Genomic DNA, 13,302 nt, shown 5'->3' on the forward strand with positions numbered 1-13,302 from the left:
CTGCTGACCACCGCTGACACCCAGGGATATTAGCAGAATTCCTTCCATGAGGACAAAAATGACATGTTTAGGGATGCCTGATATCCTATGAAGGTAGTTCTCTCCAAGAGGTGGCTTTTGTCTGTTTTGTTTTTATTTTTCTATCTTGATGGAAATGTCCGATAAGGGCCTGAAATGTATTCTGTTGTTTGAGAACAAAAAAAACCATTAGAGTCTCACAATTTAAGTGCCAGGTTTCATATACTTTTGGCAGTTCTATTACCTACGTGTCTGAGGCCACATTTATTTTCCAATTGGAAGGCTGAGACTGGCCCACATGGCTCCTCCCTCTGAATCCCTCACCTGTGTTCTCTAGCACTTGGCAGGGAAGAAAGAATTCAGCTTTTGGAGACAGATTGGTTGCAGAGCCCGATCTGCCTCTTGCCAGTTGGGCTGGTTACTTTACCTCACTAAACCTCTTTATTTTTCCTTTTGAAAATGAAGTAAATATGAATATTACAAATATTGGAGCTAAGGATAAATTAACCACAAGGTTAATTGCTAATTATGAAGAGCACTGTCCAATAGAAATATAATGTAAATAGATATATCATGTTTAATTTTTTAGTTAAGCAGGTGAAATTACTTTTACTATTTTATGTAACCCAATATATTAAAAAAACTTACCATTTCAACATGTAATCAACATGAAAATATTATTGAGCTATTTCACATTCCTTTTTTTTTAACTAAATCTTCAAAAACTGGCATGCATTTTATACTTTTAGCACATATCCATTTGAACTAGCCACACTGCTAATGTTCAGTAGTCACATGTAGCTGGTGGTATCATATTTAAACAATGCAGGCTTGTCCTATTGTTCAATTAAATAAGAAAGTGTATGGTTTTTAGTATTAGCAGTTGGATTATCTGGGCTAACAGTAAGACCATGCATGCTCAGTTACTAAGTCGTGCCTGACTCTGTGACTCCAAGCACTGTAGCCCGCCAGGCTCCTCGGTCCATGGGATTTCCCAGGCAAGAATACTGGAGTGGGTTGCCATTTCCTCCTCCAGAGTAAACCATACTCCTGCTAATACTAACAATTAACATTTGTTAGATAACTGTTTTGGAGCAGGCATGATGCTAAGCAACACGCATATCTTAGTGCTCATAACCACACTATGAGGCAGGTACTGTTGTTATCTTTATTTCATACACAGGGACACGAGTTAAGGTCATCTGGTGCATACATGGCAGAGCCAGGGTTTAAATCCCCAAGACAACTTCTATGCCAAACTGTCCTTCATCCATTTAATCAAGATATCTCTCACTGAGAAACAAAGGCTTATCCCTAACTCAAGATGAGTATTATACTCTCCAAAGATCCTTCCCAAGCTGGCCCCACTGGGCTGAACTCTCTGAGCACAGGACAATAAGACACATTCCTCTGCACCCTCCCAATTGGGTTAACCCAATTAGGTGCTTGATTAATATACATTTGCTATCTTGAAAAGTCAGTGGCATCTCAGAATCTCCCTGCTACGGGGTATAGAGGAGGTTCTGGTCAAATGGACATCGGGAGAGGAATTGTTCTTATGACTGGCATGTGACGGCCAGAAGTGCAACCTGACCCCTAGAGCTCGATCCAGCACCTGGGTTCGAAAGTCACCCATGCCAAAGCTCCAACATGATCTAGGGAATTTTCTGTTATTCTTAATCCCCTTTCAACGAATGTTTGCAGAGTAATTGGCCTCACAGGCCCTACATGAGCCTTGACATAGGGCAATGTGCATACTTCATTTCAGGAGACAGCGAGCCTTCCAAAGCAGAGTCGAGCTGTCCTTTGTTCTTCTGGCGTGGAATGGAGGACAGACTCAGTGACCCTAAAATAGCTGATGACCACTGGGGAGACTGTCCCCTTCAAAGTGTCATTCACACCCACCCCAGCATTTCTCCAGACCATCCTTTGAGTTAATTATCGAAGACCAAACACCCACATCAAAAAGGCTAGTCATTCATATCATGGTGAGAACTTACTAGCTTTCTCTTTACATCCAATATAAATGATGCCAACTGCTTTGATTGGGATGGGAGGCAGATCACTGGAGATGAGATGAGACTACTTCCCTGGGCTTAGCGGGAAGGTAATGGAAAGTAGGGAAGGGGAAAAAGAGAAGATCCCAGAAGAGAGGACACCACGTCAGAGCTTCCTATTTTAAAACCGTTACACCACCATCTAAATAATTTCCTATGTACAATTCCTGACCTTTTCACTTTTTCTCAAACTTAATTTTAAGCCATTCAAAGATGAAAACAAGTCCTTGTCTTCCTAAGAACGTGCACAAATTAGATCAAACCCTTAAGAGACGCTCAATGAAGTTGTACTAAAATAGTATGAGTGGTGACTCAGAGTTGTCCACGGAAACCAGTCACAAGGAGGTTCTCTTTGTCTACCTTGCTGCTAGTGCTAAGTCACTTCAGTCGTGTTCGACTCCTAGCTACCCCATGAACTGTAGCCCACCAGGCTTCTCCGTCCATGGGATTTCCAGGCAAGAGTACTGGAGTGGGTTGCCATTGTCTTTCTCTTGGTAACAATACATTGGCTTCCCACTAAGGCCTGGGAGGTCAAAGTTTAACAGGGTCATTAAGACTTAGCTCCTTAGACACAAAGAGCAATCAAATTCTTGAGGAACAAATGTCCTTCGAGGTCAATCAGGTCAACCTCATCCAAGAAACTTACATGGAGGCTGAGTAACAATAGTAATAATAATAGCTAAAATATATCTGATACTGAAGGAGGAAACAGACAGGGCTGGACTCCATCTTAGGCCAGGCTGTGAACATTAGGCTACACACATGGTCACCCTCCCAATGGACTCTGAACTTTGTGCCCGGTGTTTATAGAAATGGCATACCAACGGAAAATCAGACCCCCAGATAAAAGAGCCTCAGGACTTGTACTTGGACTCTCCATTGCCTAAAAGAATATGCTAATTATCTCTGTAACAGAACAAAGTGGTAAATTCCATTATATTTATTGGGATATGACCACAGGCCTATTGATAAATATCCACTGTTTATCTAGTCTTGTGACACATGAATCACAGGTTAACTTTGATCGTATCTCTCTTTTACCTTGTCCAGACTAGTTTCAAGGAATTGGGGGAGGTGGGTTTCAGCAAGTACACTTAGAGTATATAAGGTTTTCACAAAAACTGGTCGGGGTCCTTGGCTAAGAGGAGACTCTGCCTTGGGCCCACTGGTGTAATAAACTGCACTCCACTATCTGCATTGTCCTTCTGAGTGAGTTTGTTTCCCGAAACGCGTGGCTACATTTGGTGCATGGGCTGGGAAACTCCTCACTTTGAGGAGACAAGTCCCATTTGGGACTACTCCGAGGCCTTGTGGCTTGAACCTTCTAGAGTGGGGAAGGCGCCTAGCCCTTCTGGAAGGATTCTGCTTCTCAACACCTGGACCTTTCACGTTAGCAGGTAGCGCATGGCAGCAGGGGAACTGAGTGCTCAGGTGAGGAGGAACCCACCCGGCAGGGTGGAAGAGGGGGCCTGATCACCCGCCTAGGAGGGACTAGAAGGAGTGGGGGACCCAAGGAGCCTGGAATAGGCAGGCGGCGATTGCTTGGTACACAGGTTGACGAGCATGCTTGGGCTTAGGAAGGAAATTTGTGAAGGTCATTTAGGTGTGTCCACACCATCTCAGGGAAAATTATTACCAGCGATCACCAGGAGATTTTTAGGATAAGAAACTGGTCCTTGTATGCTCGTATTCTGCTCTCCCCCAGGAGGTGTCCCGTCTGCTGTGAAATTCTTGACCCCCTTGGAATTGTTAGGCTAGAAGGAGGGAGATACATAAGTGAATATGAATTGGCTTTTCCAGAGATGGCCTGGGACATGGGATATTTAACCCATCTGTGTTTTCATCCGCACCTGATCAAGCCCACCAAGACAGAACGGACTTTAAGGGAGAAACAGTCTTGGACCCCATGGTGTTCTGGTTCGGCTGTGCTGACCAGCAGGTGAAGACACGCCGATCCCCCTTCTCCCTCTGGGATCTGGCAGGTAAGGCTCTTCTCACCCCAGTTACGAAGGAGGCAGAATGCCAATTTAAGTGTCATTGAGTGGAAATATCAGAAGTACATAGGGTTCTGAGAAGTTCGTAGACAGAACAAAAAGGAAAAGTAGAAGAAGGTCCGAGAAGGTAAGCAAGATGGGGGGAAGTGAATCTAAGGCAACTATATTGGAGGGCATGATTAAAAATTAAAGGAGGGATTAGGAGGAGACTATGAGATGAAGATGAAGCCTAACAGCCTCCAAATACTCTTTGAGGTCGAATGGCCCACTATGGGAGTAGGATGGCCACGAGAGTACACCATGAACTTAAAAATAGTGGAAGCAGTCTATACAGTAGTCACAGGCGAGCCTGGATCAATATCCATATATTGACTCATGGCTAGGGTTAGCTCAAGACCCTCCTACTTGGACAAGGTTCTGTATCCAGAAGGGAAAGGGAAAAATATTAATGGCACAAAAATTGACTGATGATAAAAAAGCAAATTCTACAGGATTTGGACGGGGACGACCTGACCCCTCCCCCATACTGGATAAGGACGCGCCTGCCTCTCAGTGCTCCACCAGGACCGAAGGCCGCCTTGATGCCCAATCCAGGGCCAGGTGAAGTTCCTGAAGCAGCCACTGCTCCTTCACCAGCTCTCCCCGAGGTCGTAGAGCCACCACCCCGGCAGGCTCCCATCCCAGTGACAGAAGCCTCTGGCCAACACTTCCAGGATCCGGCTCCAGCCAAACCGCCCAAGCTATACCCACCTCTCCTGGTGAATACTGACATGAAGGGAAGGGAGACGTCGGAATTAAGCAGAGACTGCGCTCTGCCAGAGAACTGGAGGGAACAAAAGAGAACAGACAACAGATTTGCAATGCTAGCTGCTGCTCTGGGAAAGTCTATCTCTGGCCCTCTGGAAAACTACATCTGCCCCAGGGACAGGACAGTCCTTCAACCATCCCAACAGAGGCCCTGGGCCCTGTTACAGCCAAACCAGTGTGCCTGGTGCTGAGCTTTTGGCCACTGGAAGGATGAATGCCCTACGGCAAGGAAGGAAGAGGAAGCTCCCGCAGTTGCGGGGCTTGCCGGCTTGGAAATTAAATAGGGCTGCTGGTAACCTTAAAAGTGGGGGACCAAAACATTGACTTCATGGTAGATACAGGAGCAGAACTGTTGGTAGTAACAAAACCTGTGGCACCACTGTCCAAAAAGACTACTGCTATAACTGGGGTATCGGGAGAAGAGATGATTAAATCGTTTTGCCAGCCCAGAAAATGTCAGGTGGCAGGGCGCCAAGTGATTCATGAATTCCTCTACATTTCTGAGAGCCCAGTACCCTTGTTGGGAAGAGACTTGCTCTCCAAACTAGGAGCACAAGTGACTTTCTCCCCTGAGGAGAGGCCCACCTTCCAGATGGACACTATGACTTACTTGCTCTCTCTCTCAATTCCACCCCAAGATGAGTGGAGGTTGCATGAGCCTCCAAAGGAAGAGCTGGGTGGGCCGGAAGCTCATGAGAGCGAGCTAACTCAATTATTCCCCGGGGTCTGGGCGGAAGACAACCCCCTCTCCCCCCAGGCTGGCTAAACATCAAGCCCCAAAGATAATAGAATTCAAACCAGGCACCATCCCGGTTAGAAAGCGCCAGTACCCACTACCAGTAGAGGCCTGGGCCAGCACACTGCCCCACATCAATAGATTGAAACAAGTGGGCATTCTAGTAGAGTGTCAGTCGGCTTGGAATATGCCGATCCTGCCAGTCAAAAAGGAAGGAGGACAGGACTATAGGCCTGTACAAGATCTCAGGCTAGTCAGTCAGGCTACTTGACTTTACACCCCACTGTTCCAAACCCCTATACCTTACTTAGCCTCCTCCCGCTGAGGACTAAAGTTTATACTCGCCTAAATCTCAAGGATGCCTTCTTCTGCTTATGCCTCGCCCCAGCATCACAGCCCATCTTTGCCTTTGAATGGGAAGATCCAGTCGGGGGCACCAAACAACAGCTCATCTGGACTCCCCCACAAGGGTTTAAGAACTCCCCAGCCATCTTTGGGAAAGCCTTGGCTTCTGACCTGAACTCATTCCATCTGGAAGAGTATGGATGTTGGCTCCTACAATATGGGGATGACCTGCTGCTGGCTGCCAAGACCAGGGAAAAATGCTAGAAAGGGACAAAAGCTCTGCTCCAGCTGCTGATGGAAGCAGGTTACCGGGTGTCGAAGAAGAAGGCACAGATCTGCAAGGAGGAGGTAAGGTATCTGGGGTTTGTTTTAAAGAAGGACGCAAGGGTCCAGACCCTAGTTGGGTCCTATATACTGAAGGCACTAGCCTGATAAAACAAGGACAACGGCTGTCAGGTTAGCCAAAGCGGAAGGGGCCATCAAGACTGAAAAGGGATGGTGGGAATTGCCAAGTAGCAAATTATTGGTACCAAAGGAGCTGGCACACAATCTGGTAAGCCAAACACACCAAGCGACCCACCTAGGCCATGCTGCCTGCTCACAGGTTAATGCTGCCTCTCGGGTATTCGGACAAAAACCTCCGGGTATTCAGCTGAAAGGCACGCTGCCCTTTGAACACCTGGGAGTGGACTTCACTGAAATGAAACCTCATCAACACTACCGTTACCTGCTGGTCACGGTATGTGCGTTCTCGGGATGGGTAGAAGCTTTTCCTACCTTGACTGAAAGAGCATCAGAAGTAGCCCGGTGCCTGCTTAGGGAAATAGTTCCCAGATTCGGACTTCCTACCAGCATTGGTTCAGACAATGGCCCGGCTTTCGTACATCTGGCAATGTATTGACTGCTTTAGATGACATGAAAAACCAAGTAAAAGCAATATCAAATGAAAACATTCCTTTCTGAACTTTGGTCCTCTCTTGGGTGAAGGGCGATTGATGGAAAACTATATTTATCATTGTTATAGTTGCCTTGATAGTTCTGCTTTGTGGACCCTGAATTTTACAATGTATTATGAACTTTGTAACCCGAAAGTTGATGTCATTCTCCCAAATTGGCGGTCGGAGAGCCAGGGTGCAATATATCCCTATGAATGATGCTCATAATATGAGTTAAGAGCATCAAGAGGGGGGAATGAAGGAGGAAACAGACAGAGCTGGACTCCATCTTAGGCCAGGCTGTGAACATTAGGCTACACCCATGGTCACCCTCCCAGTGGATTCTGAACTTTGTGTCAGGTGTCTATAGGAATGGCATACCAATGGAAAACCAGACCCCCGGATAAAAGAGCCTCAGGACTTGTACTTGGACTCTCCGTTGCCTAAAAGAATATGCTAATTATCTCTGTAACAGAACAAAGTGGTAAATTCCATGATGTTTATCGGGATATGACCACAGGCCTGTTGATAAATATCCACTGTTTATCTAGTCTTGTGACACATGAATCATGGGATAACTTTGATCGTATCTCTCTTTTACCTTGTCCAGACTAGTTTCAAGGAATTTGGGGAGATGGGTTTGAGCACATACACTTAGGGTATATAAGGTTTTCACAAAAACTGGTCGGGGTCCTTGGCTAAGAGGAGACTCTGCCTTGGGCCCACTGGTGTAATAAACTGCACTCCACTATCTGCATTGTCCTTCTGAGTGAGTTTGTTTCCCAGAATGCGTAGCTACAACAATACTTCCTCTGGCTCACTTTCTAGCACTTTGTGTTCATTAATTTACTTTATCCTTGCAACAGAATATGAGGCAAATCTATTATTATCCCTGTTTCAGATGGAGAATGAGTCAGGTGGGCCATGACACTGTGGACCAGCATTCTGAAAATGTTCTCTTCACCCTAGGCTCCATCCAGCTGCTCTTTCTAAGCTCAATGATCCGCTCCTACCATTAGAGGGGATGTAATGTGCCACAGCCACTCAGTGAGTCACTGGCCTAAAAACCCAGAAGAGCAGAGTTTAAATTTCACCCATGTATCCCCTACAACACTCAGGCAGGGTCTTGCCTATAGGAGTCTATCAGCTGATGGATGGATGGGAATGTTGATTCGTGGACAGACAGCCTTGTCCTCCTGCCATGTGTCAGGGTGAGTGACTCCCGCACCAGGACCCATTTCCAGGTCATTGGCTTGGTCCCCTCTAGTGGAAAAAGCGGATGCAGTGAGCTTAGGAAGACCAGCTGGATTTTAGCCCAGGGTGAAGAGAGCACCCTCAGAATGGGTCCCCCAAGTCATTTTCCACCTGTGAAATGAGGATGATAGTAAATCTACCTTTTTTTTAGATCTTCCTTATATTTTGTTGTGAGAACAAAGTAAGCACTAAATATATTTTAGCTATTATTACTGTTATTGCTCCTCCTCTTCTTTACATCCATCACAACCCTCTTTGCCCAAAGTAAAGATTCACCTACTAGGTTGCTTTCTCAGATATGCATCCTAAGGCCACCTCTTAGATCAACAGCTCTATGGTGACTGTGGCAGTTATTCCCATTTTCTGGAGAAAAGAATCAAGGGTTAGGGATAAGGAAGGGTTATTAGGATCTCCCTCTCCAACTCACTTTATGATCCAGTAATCAGATTTTCTTTGGGATAAAAAAATCTACATTAAAATATAAATACTCCGTTCATATTTAGGTATCCCTTCCAACTTGAGTGTAAAATATTTTACTCTGTTGACATGTATTTGAGATCAGGGAGGGTGAAAAGGATGGAAAATCTGATGGAAGAGGTGGATTTTAGGAGTGGAATTATTTTGTTTGAAGAGATTTAAGGAGGACCAGAATTTTCAAGAAAGATTACAGTTAATCCTAGACACAGAACAACTCAAGAACACTATTTGTTCTTTATGTAGGTTTATGTGATACTCACATATGATATGTGAGTATGTCATATGCAAATGAGAGCTTGAATATCCAATCCATTTCATGGCCTGAGTTTCTCAAAACATCCTGAAAAACACAATTATTCCAAACATCACAAGTGACTCACCTGAAGCACAGGGAGCTTCATAGGGTCTGTAGATTTGATCCTAATGCTTTGGATGGTTAAGCAGAAATGATAACACCTGTGGCAGAGAACTCTAAATCTAGTAACCAGAACTCTTCCTGGGAGAAACCATAACCCAATTCAATATTGAGAAAGTTATGCAGTCTTGAGTTTTACAAATACTTCCTTGTTCCTGACATAAAGCTGATGGTCACATACCACTGGGAGGATGGGCCCAGGAACACAGTCCAGAAGTAGCTATGACACCATAGGAGACAAAACCAAACTCAGACAATTTCCACCCAGAACAGAGAAACCAGACATTTGGCAACTGCGGTGCTAATTTAATCCTCTGCAGGCATCCCAGCAAGATAATTCAGATCTTGAAATTAGACTGGAGAATTCCTCTTGGATGAAGGGGCAAAAGCATTGATAAGCTTCTTTATTCAGCACAGTTCAGTTCAGTCACTCAGTCGTGTCCGACTCTTTGCAACCCCATGAACTGCAGCATGTCAGGCCTCCCTGTCCATCACCAACTCCCGGAGTCCACCCAAACCCACGTCCATTGAGTCGGTGATGCCATCCAACCATCTCATCCTCTGTCATCCCCTTCTCCTCCTGCCCTCAATCTTTCCCAGCATCAGTGTCTTTTCAAATGAGTCAGCTCTTCGCATTAGGTGGCCAAAGTATTAGAGCTTCAGCTTCAACATCAGTCCTTCAAATGAACACCCAGGACTGATCTGCTTTAGGATGGACTGGTTGGATTTCCTTGCAGTCCAAGGGATTCTCAAGAGTCTTCTCCAACACCACACTTCAAAAGCATCAATTCTTCGGTGCTCGGCTTTCTTTACAGTCCAACTCTCATATCCATACATATGGAAAAACCATAGCCTTGACTAGATGGACCTTTGTGGACAAAGTAATGTCTCTGCTTTTGAATATGCTATCTAGGTTGGTCATAACTTTCCTTCCAAGGAGTAAGCGTCTTTTAATTTCATGGCTGCAGTCATCATCTGCAGTGATTTTAGAGCCCCCCAAAATAAAGTCTCCCACTGTTTCCACTGTTTTCCCATCGACTTGCAATGAAGTCATAGGACCAGATGCCATGATCTTAGTTTTCTGAATGTTGAGCTTTAAGCCAGTTTTTTCACTCTCCTCTTTCACTTTCATCAAGAGGCTCTTTAGTTCTTCACTTTCTGCCATAAGGGTGCTGCTAATCAAATGTGAGGTAAGACTGATTCTTTTGCTTACCTTAAGACTTCCTTTTTTTGCAGTATTAGGTGACAATGCAGATGTTCGGTGATTCTGTGCAAACACCAAAGAAGGGAACATGCCTTAATTCACACATCTGAAAATAATGATGGAATAATAGCTTGTGAGTATAGTATGTTTCCTGCCCTAGGGATGATGGTATGTGCTTTACACACTGTCAGCTAGTTTTCACAAAGATCCTGTGAGATAAGAACTATGACTGCTCGAATTTTACGGATTAGGAAACTGATGCTCAAAAGATAAGGTAATGTGTTAAAGACCATACAACTTCTTAGTGGCAGAGCTGGGAGGTAAATCCAGGCAGTCTGCCTCCAGCAAATAAACCAGAAGGATGATTGATGTCTCCCCAGTAATGGGGATTTACTAAACCCACAGGGCTTCCCTGGTAGCTCAGACAGTAAAGAATCTACCTGCAGTGCAGGAGAACCAGGTTTGATCCCTGGGTCAGGCAGATCCCCTGAAGAAGGGAATGGCTACCCACTCCAGTATTCTTGCCTGGAAAATCCCATGGACAGAGGAGCCTGGTGGGCTACAGTCCGTGAGGTCGCAGAGTCAGACATGACTGAGCAACTAACACAACACAACATAAAACCAGGGTGTCCAGAAGTGAACCCTATAAACCTGACTCCCTGCAAGGACTGGGTTCGAGGGAGATAGACACAAAGAATGAAGAGGCAGGATTAAGCCAGGATTAAAGGCAGAAAACAGGCTAGGAGAGCTCCCAGGATTCAGGCGCTGAGTCAGGCGTAAGGGGATTGAGGTCTTTAGACCTCAGTTTGGGCTCTTGGGGTGGTGGTCTTGGGCCAAGTTAAGGAAGCAGATTCCCACCATTGCCCTTTGGGGTGAGGGCCACTCCCACCCGAGGTGGGAATCGGGAGTTGGCAGAGGAGAGGCTGAGGGCAGCAAAGCTTTGTCTCCTTCCAGGGGTGGGGGCCTCACCAGCCAGATTTCCTGCAACACAGGCAGCTTCCTGATCCAGGCTTCTGCTTGGTCACCAACATACCAGATGGCCGCATGTTTGCCCTAGAGCCAGAGATGGAGCAGAATGTTCTTAACCCAGGATTAACCAGAAAATGCTACACTCAGAAGAGCTAGGAAAGGGTGGGGGCAGTGGAGGGAGGGAAAGAAGACTGGGAAAAAACCCACCTAGGAAGCAATCACTGAGCACCTCCCAGCCCAAACCCGCCCGTGGGGTAGCACGGTGCTATGTCCAGGATCCAAGCTCACTGCTCGACACGGGAGACCTCATTTAACAGGCAGCATGGCCCTGCAAGGCAGGTATGATTCGTCCTTTTACAGACAAGATCATCGAGGTTAGGGAACTTGTTCAAGGTTACACATCTGTAGGGAGTACAACCAGAATTTGAACATCTGCATGTAACCACTCTGCCCTCATAAGTACCTGGTAAAGCCCTACTGGGGCATAAAAGAGCTCTTGACCCCGCTGGCTGTCCGTAAAGGAGTTGACATCTCCCAAAATGGTCGCACTAGACGTGGTACTGTTGTTCCCTCTGGACACAGGCATGGCCCTCTGGGGTGGCTGCAAAACAGGACACAGCTCAGTTGCTCTCAGTAGGATGACCAAGTACTAATGAGACTGTGACTTTTATAGATGAGGACGATTAGTGCCAAGGTGAAAAGCAGTTAATAAATGAGAGTCAGGACTCCAACCCTGACCTCTCTGACCTGCAGTGCAAGTGCTGAACTGCTCCACACATCACTGCTGGGTCTGTGCCAATGAGCACAGTGTCGTGGTTAAGACTCTGGGCTCAGGCTACCCCAATTCAAGTTCTGACCCTGGCACTTAAGCTGATGCATGACCTGACGCTGAAGTCATTTTCCTCAATGAGCATGTGAGGATGTGACCTCTCTGCGTCCCGCCCCCAGGGCCTCCCCAACACCTAGAGAATGTATTTTAAGATTTTTTTTTTAATTTATAATTTTTTTTTTTTAATTTGGCTGGGCCAGGTCTTAGTTGCGTCATGCAAGATCTTTCATTGTGACATACAGGATCTAGTTCCATGACGAGGGATCAAGCCCAGGTCCCCTACATTGAGAACACAAAGCCTTAATCACCAGACCACCAGGGAAGTCCCTAGAGAATATATCTTAAACAGAGTAACCCTGCTTTTCAAGAAGAGTCTTACTCAGGACCCTAATATAGAATACAATAGACCAATGCAGAGCTGTTTTGGTTGCAGAAGAGGGTGGCTCACAATTCCTCCTCACCACACCTCTACCTCATTCTACCATCCACCCAAAGCCAGACCAGTGAGCCCCAGGATCCCCAGGGACACTTGAAAAATAATTTACAAATGAACCCCAATCTCCTGATCAAGCCTCTTTGACTTGAAAGTGTTAGTCTCTCAGTCATGTTTGACTCTTGGCAACCCAATGGACTGTAGCCTGCCAGGCTCCTCTGTCCATGGAATTCTCCAGGCAAGAATACTGGAGTGGTTGCCATTACCTTCTCCACTCTTTGACTTAGTACCTGTCAAGCCACCTTTTATTGAAAGTCATAATTCATTTATTCAATAAATAGTACATTTAAGAATACCAATAAAAGGAAACTAATTTTGCAAACTACAATTTTGAAAATAAAGCCAATATAACAGGAATAAAATATACATAACACGAGAAGAATGTCTGATTTTGACTCATTGTGCTTTCTTGATTTTTACGATTAAGCTAAATGTCTTCAGAACAAACCTGTTTTCCTTGGTCTAACTTGAGCACTTTTCTATCAAGTAACTACATTCTGGAACACTTACGCTGTGAGATATTTGAGATTCATATACTTGTTGAAGTGCATAGATTCTAACTCAATAGTTGATCTGCCTGTCTTGTGATTCTCTGAATATCATCAGAAGCATGTATTCCTGAACAAGTACTACCTGAAATTCTAAAATGTTTAATCTTTGACATAAAATTTATTTCAATTGTGGGTTTTCAATCACTTTGAGAATCACTTGAAAGTAAACTTGAAACCCTCCCTTCACCTTCCCGCAGGAACAAAGAGCTCTTATCCAA

At 45.4% G+C, this 13,302-nt stretch overlaps 1 pseudogene; it reads right to left on the reverse strand.

Annotated features, from left to right (window-relative positions):
• The window catches only part of LOC147344341 (guanylate cyclase 2G-like), a 51,249-nt pseudogene that overhangs the window by 18,841 nt on the left and 19,106 nt on the right, over positions 1–13,302 (reverse strand).

The sequence above is a fragment of the Bos grunniens genome, chromosome 26 (genome assembly GCF_055505025.1).
Source record: "Bos grunniens cultivar Pamir isolate PY7600 chromosome 26, Bosgru_T2T1.0, whole genome shotgun sequence".
In the NCBI taxonomy this organism is placed as follows: Eukaryota; Metazoa; Chordata; class Mammalia; order Artiodactyla; family Bovidae; genus Bos; species Bos grunniens.